The sequence below is a fragment of the Arachis duranensis genome, chromosome 3, assembly GCF_000817695.3.
Source record: "Arachis duranensis cultivar V14167 chromosome 3, aradu.V14167.gnm2.J7QH, whole genome shotgun sequence".
In the NCBI taxonomy this organism is placed as follows: domain Eukaryota; kingdom Viridiplantae; phylum Streptophyta; class Magnoliopsida; order Fabales; family Fabaceae; genus Arachis; species Arachis duranensis.
Window position 1 is genome coordinate 36,467,945 of NC_029774.3, and position 18,085 is coordinate 36,486,029.

Below are 18,085 nucleotides of genomic sequence, written 5' to 3' on the forward strand. Positions count from 1 at the left end.
AATCATTCTGAATTTCAAAGGATAAAGGGAGATGTCAAAACTGTTCAGAAACAAAAAGCTACTAGCCCCGCTCATCTAAATTAGAATCTGAGCTTCACTTAAAACTCGGAGATATTATTACTCCTTAAATTCTTTTTATCCTATTTTTGTTCATCTAGTTTCTTGGGGACAAGCAACAGTTTAAGTTTGGTGTTGTGATGAGCGGATATTTTATACGCTTTTTGGGGATAATTTGATGTAGATTTTAGCATGTTTTAATTAGTTTTTAGTATAATATTATTAGTTTTTAGGCAAAAATCATATTTCTGGACTTTACTATGAGTTTGTGTGTTTTTCTGTGATTTCAGGTATTTTCTGGCTGAAATTGAGGGAGCTGAGCAAAAATCTGAGTTAGGCTGAAAAAGGACTGCTTATGCTGTTGGATACTGACCTCCCTGCACTCGGAATAAATTTTTTGGAGCTACAGAAATCCAATTGACGCGCTCTCAATTGGGTTGGAAAGTAGACATTTAGGGCTTTCCAGCAATATATAATAGTCTATACTTTGCGCGAAGATAGACGATGTAAACTGGCATTCAACGCCAGTTTCATGCTGCTGTCTGGCGTCCAGCGCCAGAAACAGGTTACAAGTTGGAGTTCAACGCCAGAAACAGGTTACAACCTGGCGTTGAACGCCCAAAACAGCCCAAGCACGTGAGAAGCTTTAGTCTCAGCCCCAGCACACACCAAGTGGGCCCCATAAGTGGATTTCTGTACCAATTATCTTAGTTTACTCATATTCTGTAAACCTAGGTTACTAGTTTACTATTTAAACAACTTTTAGAGACTTATCTTAGTACCTGATGATGTCTATAGAACTGGATTTTATATTCCTTGGCAGGATGAGTCTTTAAACTCCATTGTTGGGGGTGAGGAGCTCTGCAGCGTCTCAATGAATTAATGCAATTATTTCTATTTCATTCAAACGTGTGTGTGTTCCTATCTAAGATGTTCATTCGCGCTTAACCATGAAGAAGGTGATGATCCGTGACACTCAACACCTTTCTCAACCCATGAACGTGTGCCTGACAACCACCTCCATTCTACATCAGATTGAATGAGTATCTCTTAGATTCCTTAATCAGAATCTTTGTGGTATAAGCCGGATTGATGGCGACATTCATGAGAATCTGGAAAGTCTAAACCTTGTCTGTGGTATTCCGAGAACGTTTTCACTGAGAGGATGGGAAGTAGCCACTGACAATGGTGACACCCTACATACAGCTTGCCATGGATGGAACTTTACAAACAATTGAGTTGAATATTACATTGCAGAAATTCAGAGGACAAAGCATCTCCAAAACTCCAACATATTCTCCATTATTAAAGTAACAACTATTTATTTTATGCCCTTTTTACTTTATACGAGGCTAAAGAATCCTATTGGTATCCTGACTAAGATTAATAAAATAAACATAGTCTGCTTCAAACCAATAATCTCCGTGGGATCGACCCTTACTCACGTAAGGTATTACTTGGACGACCCAGTGCACTTGCTGGTTAGTTGTGCGAATCACAAATTCGTGCACCAAGTTTTTGGCGCCGTTGCCGGGGATTGTTCGAGTTTGAACAACTAAAGGTTTATTTTATTTCTTAGATTAGGAAGATTTTGGCAATTGGGTCAGAGTCTTTTATTTTCTTTTCAAAAATATTATTTTTTTTATTATTTTTCTTTGAGTCTAGTGTCTTGTTATAAGTTTGGTGTCAATTGCATGCTTTTCCTTGTCTCTTAATTTTTCGAATTGCATGTTCTTGTTTTTCCTTGGTCTTCAGGTTGTTCTTGTTTATTTTTCTTGTTTGATCTTGAGTTTTTCTTGTTTTGTGTCTTTTCTTGTTTTTCTTGTGCTTTTTCAAAATATTAACTTTCAAAAAAAATTTATACTTTTATCCATAAATATAATACATCTTTAAAATCAACATTGAAGTTACTGCCCAATTGACTGGAGCATTAGTAGTTGTTCTTGATAATTGGGTATCTTCTTTAAAATATTTTTCAAAAAAAAAATTAATTTTTCTTTGATTGAATCTTGTGCCAAACTCTAACTTTGGTGTTTTCTTGTCAATTTTTCTTTAATTTTTTGTCTTGGTTTTCTAAAAATTTTAAGTTTGGTGTTCTTTCTTTTGTTCTTGGTGTTCTTGTGAATCTTCAAGGTGTTCTTGAGTCTTTCTTGTGTTTTGATCTTAAAATTTTTAAGTTTGGTGTTCCTTGGTGTTTTCCCTCCAAAATTTTCGAAAATAAGGAACATTGGATCTAAAAATTTTAAGTCTTGTGTTTTTTGTGTGTTTTTCTCTTTCATCAAAAAAATTCAAAATTCAAAAAAATATCTTTCCTAACTAATTTTAAACTACATTTTCGAAAATTTTATATAAAAATTCAGATTTCAATTTCAAAATATTTTCAATTTCTTTTATTTATTTCGTTTTTATTCTATTTTATAAAAATCTAACCCTTTTCTCTCTCCTCAAATTTTTGAAAATATTCATAAACTTTTTCAAATTTTTTTATAAATTTTAATTTTTAGTTTTCTTTCTTTATTTGTTTTATTTTTATTTCGGTTTTTGTTTTATTTTATTATTTCAAAATTATTTTTATAATAAAATAGACAATATCAACATCCATATCATCTCCCTTGTTCCATCATGGAATTAAGTGGAAATGAATAGTCTAGGAGGACTCTAGGGTCATATGCTAACCCCACTATATGCTAACCCCACTACTGCTTCATATGGGAGTAGTATCTGTATACCCTCCATTGGAGTTAGTAGCTTTGAGTTGAATCCTCAGCTCATTATCATGGTGCAGCAAAACTGCCAGTATTCCGGTCTTCCACATGAAGAACCTACAGAATTCCTGGCACAATTTTTACAATTTGCTGACACAGTACATGATAAAGAAGTAGATCAGGATGTCTAAAGATTATTACTGTTTCCATTTGCTGTAAGAGATCAAGCTAAGAGGTGGTTAAATAACCAACCTAAGAACAGCATAAAGACATGGAAACAGCTGTCAAAAAAATTCCTGAATCAGTATTTTCCTCCAAAACGGATGACACAGCTAAGGCTGAGCATCCAAGGCTTCAAACAAGGAGATAATGAATCCCTTTATGATGCCTGAGAGAGATACAGAGAGATGCTAAGAAAATGCCCCTCTGAAATGTTTTCAGAGTGGGTGCAATTAGACATCTTCTACTATGGGCTTACAGAAAAAGCTCAGATTTCTCTAGACCACTCAGCTGGTGGATCTATACATATGAGAAAAACAATTGAAGAAGCCCAAGAGCTTATTGATACAGTTGCCAGAAATCAGCATATGTACCTAAGCAGTGAATCCTCCATGAAAGAAGAAGCTAAAACAGTAACTGCTGAACTCAGTCCTGTGGATCAGGCTAATGAATTCAATCAGCAATTAGACTTTCTAACCCAGCAGCTAGCCGAATTCAAGGAAATACTACAGGAAACAAGAATGGCTAACAGGAATATGGAAGTACAGTTAAAGCAAACAGAAAGGCAACTGTCAAAACAAATAGCAGAAGAATGCCAAGCAGTTCAATTAAGAAGTGGGAAAACATTAAATACCTCACTTCAAAGCAGCAGGAAGCCAAGAAATGAACAAATGGCTACTCAAAATCCCTCTGAGGACAATCAGAGCCCAGAGAGGAATAAGGCTGGCGCTGAACGCCCAGACCATGCTCATTTTTGGCTAAGAGGTGGTTAAATAACCAACCTAAGAACAGCATAAGGACATGGAAACAGCTGTCAGAACTCGGAGCATCATCTGGTCAGGGAGGAGACTCTATAATTCTCTTACCCCGAGTCTTCAGCTCGAATTCAGAAACAGGTAGGGGAGGAGACACGATCGCCCCATCAATTAGAACCTTGTCCGGATCCAAGGGTGAGAGGTCCAGGTCGGGAGCAATGACCCCGACTTGTTCCCTAAAAACCCTCCAAGCTTCCTTGGACCCCTCGGCAATAGAGTCCTCCATCTCTGCATAAGCATCCCGAGCCCTCACTAGATATTTTTTGACATCCACAAGGTCTTGGAACAAACTCGAGTAGCTCTGCTCTGCCTTCTCCCGTAGGCCCTCCGCCATAGAGCATCGGCCCATCAACTTCTCCCTCTCCTTCCGGAGATTATCCCTCTCTTCCCTCAGCTTGGTGACCTCCTCCCTTGATACAAAAGAATCCTCTCCTCTAACTCCTCAACCCTTTGGGATGAGCCCAAAGTGCTAAGGGGAGTTTTCTCAAAGATGTCAAGAAACTTGGTACACACTCCCGCCGCCCTGATACTCTCCTGAGCCAGAATAGTAAGGTGGTTTCGAAGAGAAGCATCATCCATACTTATACGTGTATAAAGATAGATATGCTCCCGAATGAATTGACGCGCATCCACCTTGGCCTCACCTTCAAAAGGAGAGCCAGACTCTAGAACCTTGCGTTTTTTCTTTTCTGACTCAGGAGAAGGTCGGGAAGAAGGGGGCGGCAGAGAAGAAGCCGAGGAAGAAATAATGATAGGTCGGGCAGGGGTCCCCAAGCTGTGAGAAGAAGGGGGAGGAGAAGGACCGGTCGCGTTGGCACCACCAACCCTGGCGTGGGATCTAGCCTTGGCCTCCTGAACCCTCTGGTAAGACTCCCTCGAATTCCTCTTCGCCATCTCTGCAAAAACCATTAGGTAAAAAGTCAATAAAACAAATCGGAGAAAACAACTCGGAAAGTCGGAAAACCCAACAAACCAATACGACACTACCTAATTGGGCCTGCACAAAGGTCGGGGACCCCTGGAGGAACTTCTTGGTATCCAAATAAGAGGTTCTCCCCCAAACTTCTCAGAGGAACCCAATGATGGCCGCCTCCACCTCATCCAAATCATCTAAACTATATTTCTCGCAAGGAGAGGCCTCTAACCAGTATAGAGGAAAGTGAGGGGAAGAATTTTCATCCAGGAAAAAAGGGTGGTGACCCTTTACAGCTTGCACTTTGAAAAAGAAGTTTTTAAAGTCATGAAAGGATTCATCAAAAAGGGTAAAGACTCTCCAGCCTTGTATAGCCCGGAAAGAAACCCATTGTTGTTTGTTATTTTGCCCACTGAAGGGCTTAGTCAGGTGAAAAAGAAAAAAGAAAATCCTCAAAGAAGTCGGGAAATCTAGGGCATGGCTAATGAATTGATAAATTTTCAAAAAACCCCAAGAGTTGGGATGGAGCTGTGTAGGAGCAACACGGTAGTGGCCTAAAACATCCATCTCAAAGTCAGAAAAAGGGAGAAAAATGCCCAGGTGGGTAATCATACTCTCATACATATAGAAAAAATGAGGGGCTGCCTCAGAGGCCCTCCCAAAGCAAACCCGGTCTTCGGGACCTGGGACAACCAATTCTTATTTCGGCTCGTCCTCATCAGAGGTACAAAGCCTATGATGAGTGCGGAGGTTGATGATGAAGTCTGTGTCAACAAGGGGTTCTTCCCCCAAAACCGTGACATCCACCCATTGAGCAAGAATTTCAACAGAAGACATTTTTGTTTTTCTAGAAAAACCTACAAAGAAAAAAAAGGGATAAAAAATAGGGTCTCTAAAGGGGCCTGAAGTCATATCCCTGACAAAACAAAGTCTACGACCGACTCTCCTCTCAAATAAAGAACATGCAACTCTACAAATAAAGAACAAGAAAAGAAACTGACCTTTTTCTTGCGAGAAAATGGAAGCAACGGCACTCGAAAGGAAGAAGCTTTCTTCTTTCGATCAAAGGGTGCAGATGGAAAAGTTTTCAGAAACGAAACAAGCAAGGAGAAGGGAAAGTATTTATACACACGATAGGGGCATAAAGGTAAAAATGACGCATGCCATTCAAAAGTTGCACCGTTACCGATGTAACCGCCCCCGCGTATAAATGCTCTAACCCCTAAGCGACGCGACGTTTGATTTGACGCGACTGTTGAAAATTTTTAAAACACGTCGGTTACGAAAAATCATGTCGGATCCTTATCAGGTTGACTACGGACCCGAGTTATAATACTCGACCCCAATCCTTAAAAGGAATTGGGCTTGAGTAGGGGCACTGTTCATACTCTGGTCCAATGCTAAGGCCCAGGTCCAAACTACAGATCCAACCACAAGGTTGGGCTCCTCAGTACACCGACCTTCTCTTTAGAAGTCGGTTCTCCCCACGACTTGCTCTAAAGAAGTCGAGAGCAAAGATTAGCTGGCAGATAATAACTGCCCCTAAAATATCTCAACCCACTTCCAGGAGTCATATCGTAACCTCCCTAAGATAAAGGGACGGTTATCTACCCTAAAAGGTAGAACTACTCCAACGGTGGTTATTGGTTCACCACTATAAATACACTGACACCCCTCAGGTATCTCTAAGTCCCAATACTCTCTAGACCTGTTCACACCCTTGCTAACTTAGGCATCGAAGTATCTTTGCAGGTACCACTCCCCATTCTCTCACACTCACAAGTCGGAAGGAGTCTCTAAAGGCGCAAACCCACTCAAAGGCTTCCTCCCTCATACGATTGGGCAAACCCAACGAGTCCAGCCCATTAACCTCCGGTTACCCAACGTAACAAGTATATTACAAATGATTCAATTATTATAATAACTCGTAAAAAAAAATCAGTAGTCTTTGATGATTAACTCGTATTTCTAAAACCCCTCGCCAATAAAAGGAACGAACTTTTACTACAAAAAATGTATTTTTTGACGCTAAAAATTTATAATTATCTCTCGTCGATATTTTCAACAGTTTACTATTAATATTATTAAAAAAAGATAATTAAAAGTAAAATATTAAAACCGACAGTTAAGTCGTCAATTTTTTTATGATGTATTAAATCTTTTTTTGATTATCGTCACATTGTCGACGAATTATAGGTAAAAAATACTTTTATTTTAAAATCGACAAACCTAGTGTCAATTTTATTATTTAAAATATCAACAACATTTTGTCGTCGATAAATTTAAATGGTCTAGAACACTTTTTTAAATCAAATAAATAGTATAGAATTAATGTATATAATAGACGCTTAAGCTGTTGCTTTTTTTCAAATTAAAATCGACAAATATACTGTTGATATTTATCAATAAAAAAATTTCATGCACTCAATTCCCATGTATCCGTCATTGCCCAAATTCACCATTTCAATTTCACCAACCCTTATTTCCCCCAAATAAACCTCACATACTTCAACCTTCCTTTTCCACTGTTGTCGCACCGTCGTCGCTCCATCACGCTTGCGCTGTCGTCGTTTCGCTACTTCTGTGCTGCTTGCTGTCGTTCTTCACGCTCACACCGCCGTCACTTCTCACGCTCGCACCATTGTCACTCTACTGCTGCCACCACTATGTCTATCTGTGCCGTTATTGTTATTGCTCAATCAAAATCAATTACTCACTTAATCTCTCTCTCTTTCGTTCTTCATTGATTTTTTTTATCAATTTTTTGGAAAAAATTTTTCTCATTATTGTTATATATAGAATATGTTTTTAAAGATTGATTTGGTACTAATTATTAATCTAATTTAAATCATGAAGCAAACTAAAAAGCATAGAAAAGTCTAGTATCTAATTTTTTCAATCCCTAATTTCTTATATTCACTTCAATTATTCTATAGTATAAACTTAAATTTTTTTATTGACTACTTTTTTCAATTATTCTATTCGTATTGAGCGATTTTGTTTTTACTTTCAGGTTAACTAATCGAGATGAAAAGCTTTCTTTTTTTGTTTGAAGATACATGTAATGCTGTTTATGAATTAACATACAAGTAACGTGCTTCTCTTTAATGTTGTTTATGAGTAATTGATTTTGATTGAGCAGTAACAACAATAGCACAGAGACACGATGCGATAACAACAGTGGAATGACAGCGGCACGAGCATGAAAAATGACAGTGACACAGAAGTAGCAGTACAATGACAGCGCGAGCGTGATGGAGCAACGGGGGAGCGACGGAAGTGGAGAAGGAGGGTTAAAGTATGCGAGGTAAATTTGGGGAAATAAGGGTTGGTGAAATTGAAACAGTGAATTTGGGGAAATGAAGGAGACACGAGAAGTGAGTGCAGAAAATCATTTTATTGATAAATATCGATGATATATTAGTCGATTTTAATTTGAAAAAAACCAACAACTTAAGCGTTTCTTTTATACATTAAATCTATACCATTTATTTAATTTTATAAAGTGAACTACACCGTTTAAATTTATCGACGGCAAAACATTGTCGATATTTTAAATAATAAAATAGACGTCATATTTGTCGATTTTAAAATAAAAGTATTTTCCACCTATGATTCGTCGACAATGTGACGATAATAGGAGAAGGATTTAATGCATCATCAAAAAAATTGACGACCTAGCTGTCTGATTTTAATATTTTATTTTTAATTATCTTATTTTAACAATATCGACAGTAAGCTATCGAAAAATACTGAAATGAGAGATTATCATCGATTTTTAACGTCGAAAAATACACTTTTTTTTATATTTCCCATAATCTTTTAAGAAATATTAGTCAATTTACTTTCCTCCTTTCAACAACCTGAAACTAACTATAACAGGCTATAATGAACATGAACTCAAATGAAAAAGTATTTACAATGAATATTTAATTGGGTGACAAGAAAATAAATAAATAAATGACTAATGAAAAGTGAGAAGCATATCAGTATTTCCATCATAATTAATATCAGCAAATGCCCAACCTCTATTAGTCTTGTATGCTCAAATTTAAAAGTCCACGCATTTCAGCAGTAGGTCCTCCTGAAATATTCCAATATAACAATGCAAATATAAAATAGCCAATTGTCCTCGATATTTGAAAGTAAAAATACTCACAACTCACAAGACAGTTAATATTAATTATGTTTAAATTAATTAAAAAAGAAAGTACTCCATTATTTCTCAATTAAGTATAAAAGGTGAAGTAATCAATTCTTTCAATCATTAATTTATCTTTGACAATTATTCTATTGTATAAAACGACAAAAAAAAAGAAAAAAAATCCAAATCCAAATATGAATAATATAGAGGCACAGAGTAGTTTAACATATAGAAATTTTGTAATAAAAACAAAGGAGATATTAAACATAACAAGGGTGGAAATATATTAGAAAGTAAAACTGATTTCTGAAGACAAGTAATAGGAAGTCAAATATAGATTTAATTTGCTAGCGTTTAATATTATTCGTAGTAGCATATACAAAATCTTAATTTGGTGCCATCAATACTGCACTCATCATTTATAACATAAATAAAAAAGTACAAAAATATTTAGAACTCTATTTGTTGAAACAAGAAAATTCAGAGCAAAGAGACATTAAATTGGCTATGGAACTTCCATGTTAAAATTTAAAACTGCTCAATGAATTATTTACAAGTGATACAATGTTAGACACATTGAAATAACAGGCACCAAACAACAAAATTCAAATTGAAAAAATCACTGTCAGCTATAAAATCTTTTTGTCAAAAATATCATTTGAAACTTACTAAGAGACAATTGCATAATCCGTTAATAATCTCATTCATTATAATATGTCTAATACTAATAATTGACCAAAATAACATGATACATAAGCAAACATGCAATTCAAATCCAAATTGTTATATAGACATATCATTGAACACGTGGCATACATGAATTTAATCAAGCAAGAATAATTAGTACAATTTGAACAAATCAAATGTACGAATTCTTCAATTTGAAGCACAGTAGTCCAAAATCAATCAAAAATATCATCCTAAAAATATACAAAATTCTCTTATGCAATAAAAAACAGACGCAAAATTTGAATTTTGAAATGAAGAGCGGAAAGAATGGGGGAGAGTCTTCGAGGGTGACATATAGCGAGGCAACCGACCATGCCAGTGGAAGCAATAAGGGGGAGAGTGGAAGGGGGCATGCATCAGGTGAAAAGGAGTGGATTAAAGGAGACAGGAACAAGATTCAAGGTCAGCGGATATCGTTCAGAGATAAAGTTGTTGGTGCCTCAATAAGGAGAGCTTTGGAGGTTGCTGATTCTCTTAATGGGGATAAGATGGCTACAGTAGTTAGTAAGCAAGGCGATTCGGAGATATCGATTGTGACGTTCACTAAAGAAGCAAAGGAGATATTGGCAGAGCCCTACAAAGATGCCATCGTGATCAAAGTTCTTGGAAAAAATTTTAGCTATACGGCGATCACGCACAGGCTTAAAGGAGTCTGGAGAACCAAAGGAGGATATGAAGTACTAGATATCGGTTTTGGCTATTTTTTAGTCAAATTTGATCTCTTGGAGGATAGAGAAAAATTTCTCCTTGGAGGACCATGGATGATTACTGGTAGTTATGTTGCAATTAAACCTTGGAGTTCTTCATTCAGACCTTGTGAAAACACTTTTGGGCCTACCATGGTTTGGATAAGAATCACAGGTTTAAACATTAACTATTATCGAGAGAGAGTCATGAAAATGATTGTGTCAGCTGTTGGCAAACCGATCCGCATTGACTTAGCCACCAAGTCTGCGGATAGGGGAAAGTATGCAAGAGTATGTGTGCAAATTAACTTGGGACTTCCAGTCATAAAAAAATTCAAGTTGATGGTCATATGTATGACATAAATTATGAGCACTTGAATTTAATTTATGAAAAATGTAGCTGCTTTGGGCACGTAACAAGAGAATGTGCGAAAGAGAACAACAATGACATTGGGAAGGAAAGCATGGTGAAGGAGAAAAATTTGTCGTCACTGTTTCCGGTGGATAACAACGAGAAAACGGCAGAAGGTAGTCAAATCCTAATAAAAAATCAAAATTTAACTTTTGAATTTGAAAATAATGCCAAATCAATTCCAATTATAGAGAAGCATGGAGCAGCGGGTCTTGTGCATGATAATTTGCAAGAATCACGCATGGATAGGGATACTCGTGCAAAAGAGGGTGAATGGGTTCCAGACTTACAGGTAGTAGAAAAGGCAAGGAAAAAGTGGGTAAAGGTCCCAATGTGGTGCCAAAAAAAAGCCAATGTAGGAATATGCTCCAATTTGGTGAGTAAGAAATTTTTTTTGGGTCTAATAACATGCATACTGGATCCTCATCAAATGGAAAAGTGAAGTCTTTATCAAATGCAAAGGTGGAGCCTAAGGAAAAGAAGGATCCTCCATCCACACTTGGCTCTTTAGGAACAACTCAGGTGGCTTTCAAGGATCAAAGTACTCATTTTTTTAAAGCAGGGCACAAAAGGCAGCATCCTATTTCGCTTCAAAACTCACCTACTGAAGCATCGTCAACGAATTCTCGAGTACAAAAAGATCTTGATAAAGCTAGTGCAACAACAAACTTGGAGAACCAACCTCAACAGAAGAATAATGGTTCTGCGGTGCAAGTCCACCAGAAGACACTTGGAGATAGGGGTCCATCAACGTGAGGTAGAATGATTATACATTCCAATTATTTAATTTATTTTTATGGATTGTGACCATTTAAATATTATTAGTTAGAATGTAAGGGGGCGTCAAATAAGATGTCTCGAGTGCACTGTAAGGAGTTGGTACGAAAATTTCAACCAACTTTTTATTTTGGTGGAAACTCATATTGGGTTTGAAACTATGAAAGACTTTTGGGAGAGATTAGGCTATTATCTTGTAGGGATTGTAGATGCTGTTGGACACAAGGGGGAATTTGGTTTCTCTCTGCTAATTTAAATTTTTTTTGTAAAATTCTTTGGGCTATGAATCAATGTGTAACTTTGGAAATTGATGGTGGTGGGCGAAGATGGATCTGCAGTGCGGTTTATGGCAGCCCTCAAGCCACTAATAGAGTAGAATTATGGAGTCATCTGCTTGATATTGGTTTGTGCATTCAGGACCCGTGGGTGGTTGTTGGAGATTTTGATGATATTTTGAGTGTTCATGAGGTGAAGGGGGGTAATTTCTATTCGAATCGCAGTAGTGTCTTTGCAAGTACTCTAGATTATTATGGTCTTTTTGATCTGACAACCTCTGGAAGATGGTTTACTTGGTTCCGTAAAATTCAAGGAAACAAAGAAATTGTAAAGAGATTGGATAGAGTTTGCTGTAATACAGAATGGCGCCTTCTTTTTCCAGAAGCTTTTGTTGAAGTTCTCAATCGTTCCCACTCTGATCACTGTCCCCTACTTATTCGATGTCAAGGAGTTCCTATCAAGAAAGGAAACTGGCCTTTTAGATTCCAAGCGGCATGGGCAACTCATCCTGATTACAAGGCCATTGTTTAGAAATCCTGGGATAGTACAGACTTTGGCATCCATAGGAAGTTGTTGGGGGTTCAAAAAGCTTCGTTGGAATTCAACTCTACGGTCTTCGGCAATATTTTTATTAAAAAGAGGGAATTTAAGGCTTATTTGAATTGTATTCAATGGAAAATGGAAGCTGACGATGATCCGATTTTGAAGCACAAAGAGGAAGAATTAAGAGCTGAGTATAATACAGTTTTGGCCCAGGAAGAATTGCTTTGGTACCAGAAGTCAAGAGATCAATAGGTTTGGTATGGTGATAGAAATACTAGCTTTTTCCATATGCAAACCATTCCTAGCAGAAAATATAACAAGTTTCATGGGTTACTGGTCAGTGATGGGTCCTAGTCTAATGATCCGAAAGTTTTGCAAAGAGAGGTTGTTCATTTCTTCAAAAATATTTTTTGCTCTACTAAGCCTGTTGAGGTTAATTTCATGGGAGAAATTCCTATGCCATCTCTTAGCCAGGATGCTTGTGATAATTTGTCTAAACCAGTAACAATGTTAGAGGTTAAAGAAGCTCTGGAGAATATGAGGTCGTTCAAAGCTCCTGGGCCGAATAGTTTTCAAGTTTTTTTCTTCAAGGAATATTGGAATCTGGTGGGTCATGAGGTGTGGCATACTGTTCAGAAAGCATTCTTAGGGGAGACGTTAAGCCATTCTTTGTTGAAAACTTTGATTGTTCTTATCCCTAAGTGCAACCCTCCAATTAGATTGAAGGATTTTCGGCCAATAAGCCTTTGTAATGTAATTTATAAGCTAGTGACTAAAGTGCTGGTCAATAGATTACGACCATTTTTGGATGAGATTGTTAGCCCAACTCAGCGAGGGTTTATACATGGTAGAGGAGTGCCTGATAATATTATTGTGGCCTAAGAAGTTCTTCACTTTCTTAAGCGGACAAAGTCTAGCAAAGGAGCTATGGCTTTTAAGATTGATTTAGAAAAGGCTTATGATAGAGTTGATTGGAATTTTCTTAAGCACACTCTTGAATCTTTTGGCTTTCCTTCTCTAATTATTTGGCTTGTAATGAATTATGTTCAGGCTTCAAATTTTTCCATCCTTTGGAATGGGAATAGATTGGACAGCTTCTAACCTTGCAGAGGGCTCAGGCAAGGAGATTCAATTTCTCCTTATTTATTTGTTTTGTGCATGGAGGGATTGGCATGCTTCATTTCCAAACAAGTTGACGAGGGTATTTGGGAGGGTGTGGGTGTTTCTAGAGGGGGACCTAGAGTTTCTCACTTGATGTTTGCAGATGACCTCCTCCTATTTTGTAAAGCGAAGAAAAATCAAGTTCAGAATGTTGTCCACACCTTGGAGTTGTACTGCGAAGCTTTAGGTATGAAGGTTAACATTGAAAAATCTAAAGCTAGAAATATCTCTAATAGAAGGAAGAAAATGTTGTCTGGTGTTTCTCATATTCCTTTTACTAGTGACCTAGGCAAATACTTGGGGGTGAACCTTAATCATCCTCGAGCTACTAGGTCTATTTTTTCGGACTCTTTAGAGAAGATCAAGGATAGGTTGGCTAGTTGGAAAGGTCGGCTCCTTAACAGAGCAGGCAGGCTTTGCTTAATTAAATCTGTTGCTTCTTCTCTTCCTATTTATCAGATGCAAGTTACTCTTTTTCCTACTTCAATTTGTCAAAAGATTGATTTTGTACTTAGACAATTCTTGTGGAAGGGAAAGGTGGGGGAGCGTTGCTTAAATTATGTCAAGTGGAGCAAATTTGTCACTCCAAGAAAATATGGAGGCTTGGGAATTAGAGATATGATGAGCGGATAATTTATACGCTTTTTGGCATTGTTTTTAGGTAGTTTCTAGTAGGATCTAGCTACTTTTAGGGATGTTTTCATTAGTTTTCATGCAAAATTCACATTTCTGGACTTTACTATAAGTTTGTGTGTTTTTCTGTGATTTTAGGTATTTTCTGGCCGAAATTGAGGGACCTGAGCAAAATTCTGATTTAGGCTTAAAAAGGACTGCTGATGTTGTTGGATTCTGACCTCCCTGCACTCGAAATGGATTTCTGGAGCTACAGAACTCCAAATGGCACGCTCTCAATAGCGTTGGAAAGTAGACATCCAGAGCTTTCCAGAAATATATAATAGTCTATACTTTGTTCGAGTTTAGACGACGCAAACTGGTGTTCAACGCCAGTTCCATGCTGCATTCTTGAGTAAAACGCCAGAAACACGTCACAAACCAGAGTTAAACGCCAAAAACATGTTACAACTTGGCATTTAACTCCAAGAGAAGCCTCTGCACGTGTAAAGCTCAAGCTCAGCCCAAGCACACACCAAAGTGGGCCCCAGAAGTGGATTTCTGCACTAAGACTTATTTCTGTAAACCCTAGTAACTAGTTTAGTATAAATAGAACTTTTTACTATTGTATTAGTAGTCTCTTAGACCATTTGGTCTTGGTTATTTCGGTTCCCTCTCTGCGGCCGAAGCCAATGAACACTATTTTCACTTATGTATTTTTAACGGTGGAGTTTCTACACACCATAGATTAAGGTGTGGAGCTCTGTTGTAGCTCGAGTTTTAATGCAAAGTACTACTGTTTTCTATTCAATTCATGCTTATTCTTATTCTAAGATATTCACTTCACTCCAACCTGATGGATGTGATGATCCGTAACACTCATCATCATCCGTCTCTATGAACGCGTGCTTGACAACCACTTCCGTTCTATCTTAGATCGAGCGTGTATGTCTTGGATTCCTTGATCAGAATCTTCGTGGTATAAGCTAGAACCCTTTGGCGGCCACTCTTGAGAATCCGGAAAGTCTAAACCTTGTCTGTGGTATTCTGAGTAGGATTCAAGATTGAATGACTGTGACGAGCTTCAAACTCGCGATTGTTGGGCGTAGTGACAGACGCAAAAGAATCAATGGATTCTATTCCGACATGATCGAGAACCGACAGATGATTAACCGTGCTGTGACAAGAGCATTTGGACCATTTTTACTGAGAGGATGGGAAGTAGCCATTGACAATGATGATGCCCTACATACAGCTTGCCATGGAAAGGAGTATGAAGAATTGGATGAAAGCAGTAGGAAAGGAGAGATTCAACAAGAACAAGCATCTCTATGCACTTATCTGAAATTCCTACCATTGAATTACATAAGTATCTCTATCTTTGTTTTAATGATTTATTTTTTATTATTTTCGAAAACCATTAGTAGTGTGCACCAAGTTTTTGGAGCCATTGCTAAGAATTGTTCGAGTTATGAAAAGAGTAAATCACAATTTTGCCTATCAAGTTTTTGGCACCGTTGCCAGGGATTGTTTGAGTTTGGATAACTGATGGTTCATCTTGTTGCTCAGATTAGGTAATTTTATTTTCAAAAAGTTTTCAAAAATCTTTCAAAAAATATTTTTCTTTTTTCGTTTTTCTAAAGATTATTTTCGAAAAAAATACAAAAAAATCATAAAATCATAAAAATCAAAAATATTTTTGTGTTTCTTGTTTGAGTCTAGTGTCAATTTTTAAGTTTGGTGTCAATTGCATGTTTTAAAAACTTTTGCATTTTTCAAAAATTCATGCATGTGTTCTTCATGATTTTCAAGTTGTTCTTGACAAGTCTTCTTGTTTGATCTTCATATTTTCTTGTTTTGTGTTTTTTGTTGTTTTTCCTATGCATTTTTGCATTCATAGTGTCTAAGCATTGAAGATTTCTAAGTTTAGTGTCTTGCATGTTTTTCTTTTCTTGAAAATCTTTCAAAAATAAGTCTTGATATTCATCTTGATCTTCAAAGTGTTCTTGGTGTTCATCTTGACATTCATAGTGTTCTTGCATGCATCATGTGTTTTAATTCATAATTTTCATGTTGTGAGTCATTTTTGTGTTTTTCTCTCTCCTCATTAAAAATTTAAAAATAAAAAATATCTTTTCCTTTTTTCTCTCATAAATTTCGAAATTTTGGGTTGACTTAGTCAAAATTTTTTAAAATAAGTTGTTTCTTGTTAGTGAAGTCAAGATTTCAATTTTAAAAATCTTATCTTTTCAAAACTTTTTCAAAAATCAAATCTTTTTCATTTTTTTATATATTTTCGAAAATTTTAAAATTTATTTCAAAATCTTTTCTTAATTTTATTTCATAATTTTCAAAAAAAAAACTTTACTAACAATTAATGTGAATGATTCAAAAATTTCAAGTTTGTTACTTTCTTGTTAAGAAAGATTTAATCTTTAAATTCTAGAATCATATCTTTTAGTTTCTTGTTAGTCAAGTAATCAATTTTAATTTTAAAAATCAAACCTTTTCTAAAATATCTTTTTCAATCATATCTTTTTCAAAAATTTGATTTCAAAATATCTTTTCTAACTTCTTATCTTTTCAAAATTGATTTTCAAATCTTTTTCAACTAACTAATTGACTTTTTGTTTGTTTCTTATCTTTTTCAAAACTACCTAACTACTTTTCTCTTTCTAATTTTCGAAAATTACCTCCCTCTTTTTCAAAATTCTTTTAATTAACTAATTGTTTCAAATTTTAAATTTAATTTTATTTCTTCTCCTAATTTTCGAAAATAACTAATCATTTTTCAAAAACAATTTTTGAATTTCTCTCTCCCTCATCTTCTTCTATTTATTTATTTAATTACTAACACTCTTCTCTTCATCTTAAAAATTTGAACCCTCTCTTCTTCTCTATGTTCGAATTTCTCTCTTCTCCTTCTTCTATTCTTCTTCTTCTACTCACATAAAGGAATCTCTATACTGTAACATAGAGGATTCCTCTTTCTTTTCTGTTCTCTTCTTTTACATAACAGTTGCAAGGACAAGGACATTCTTGTTGAAGGAGATCCTGAACCTGAAAGGACTCTGAAGAAGAAGCTAAGAGAAGCTAAAGCATAACAATCCAGATAAAACCTTACAGAGAATCTCAAAAAAGAGAGAGACATGGCCGAACCCAATAACAATGGTGGAGGCGCAAGGAGGATGCTTGGTGACTATACTACACCTACTTCCAAATTTGATGGAAGAAGCATCTCAATCCCTGCCATTGGAGCAAACAATTTTGAGCTGAAACCTCAACTAGTTGCTCTAATGCAACAGAACTGCAAGTTTCATGGACTTCCATCAGAAGATCCTTATCAGTTTTTAACTGAATTCTTGTAGATCTGTGAGACTGTTAAGACTAATGGAGTAGATCCTGAAGTCTACAGGCTCATGCTTTTCCCTTTTGCTGTAAGAGACAAAGCTAGAACATGGCTGGACTCACAACCTAAAGATAGCCTGGACTCTTGGGATAAGCTGGTCACGGCCTTCTTGGCTAAGTTCTTTCCTCCTCAAAACCTGAGCAAGCTTAGAGTGGATGTTCAGACCTTCAAACAAAAAGATGGTGAATCCCTCTATGAAGCTTGGAAAAGATACAAGCATATGACCAAAAGGTGTCCTTCTGACATGCTTTCAGAGTAGACCGTTTTGGATATATTCTATTATGGTCTATCTGAGTTCTCTAAGATGTCACTGGACCATTCTGCAAGTGGATCCATTCACCTAAAGAAAATGCCTGCAGAAGCTCAAGAACTTATTGACATGGTTGAAAATAACCAATTCATGTACACTTCTGAGAGGAATCCTGTGAGTAATGGGACGCCTCAAAGGAAGAGAGTTCTTGAAATTGATGCTCTGAATGCCATATTGGCTCAGAACAAAATATTGACTCAGCAAGTCAACATGATTTCTCAGAGTCTGAATGGATGGCAAAATGCATCCAACAGTACTAAAGAGGCATCATCTGAAGAAGAAGCTTATGATCCTGAGAACCCTACAATGGCAGAGGT

The 18,085-nt window shown here is 36.5% G+C and overlaps 1 non-coding gene across 1 annotated transcript; it reads right to left on the bottom strand.

Annotated features, from left to right (window-relative positions):
- Nucleotides 1–17,600: 17,600 nt before the first annotated feature.
- Nucleotides 17,601–17,708, bottom strand: LOC127746418 (small nucleolar RNA R71). The gene has a single exon (XR_008008037.1). It is a non-coding gene; the product is annotated as a small nucleolar RNA R71 (small nucleolar RNA).
- Nucleotides 17,709–18,085: the final 377 nt, after the last annotated feature.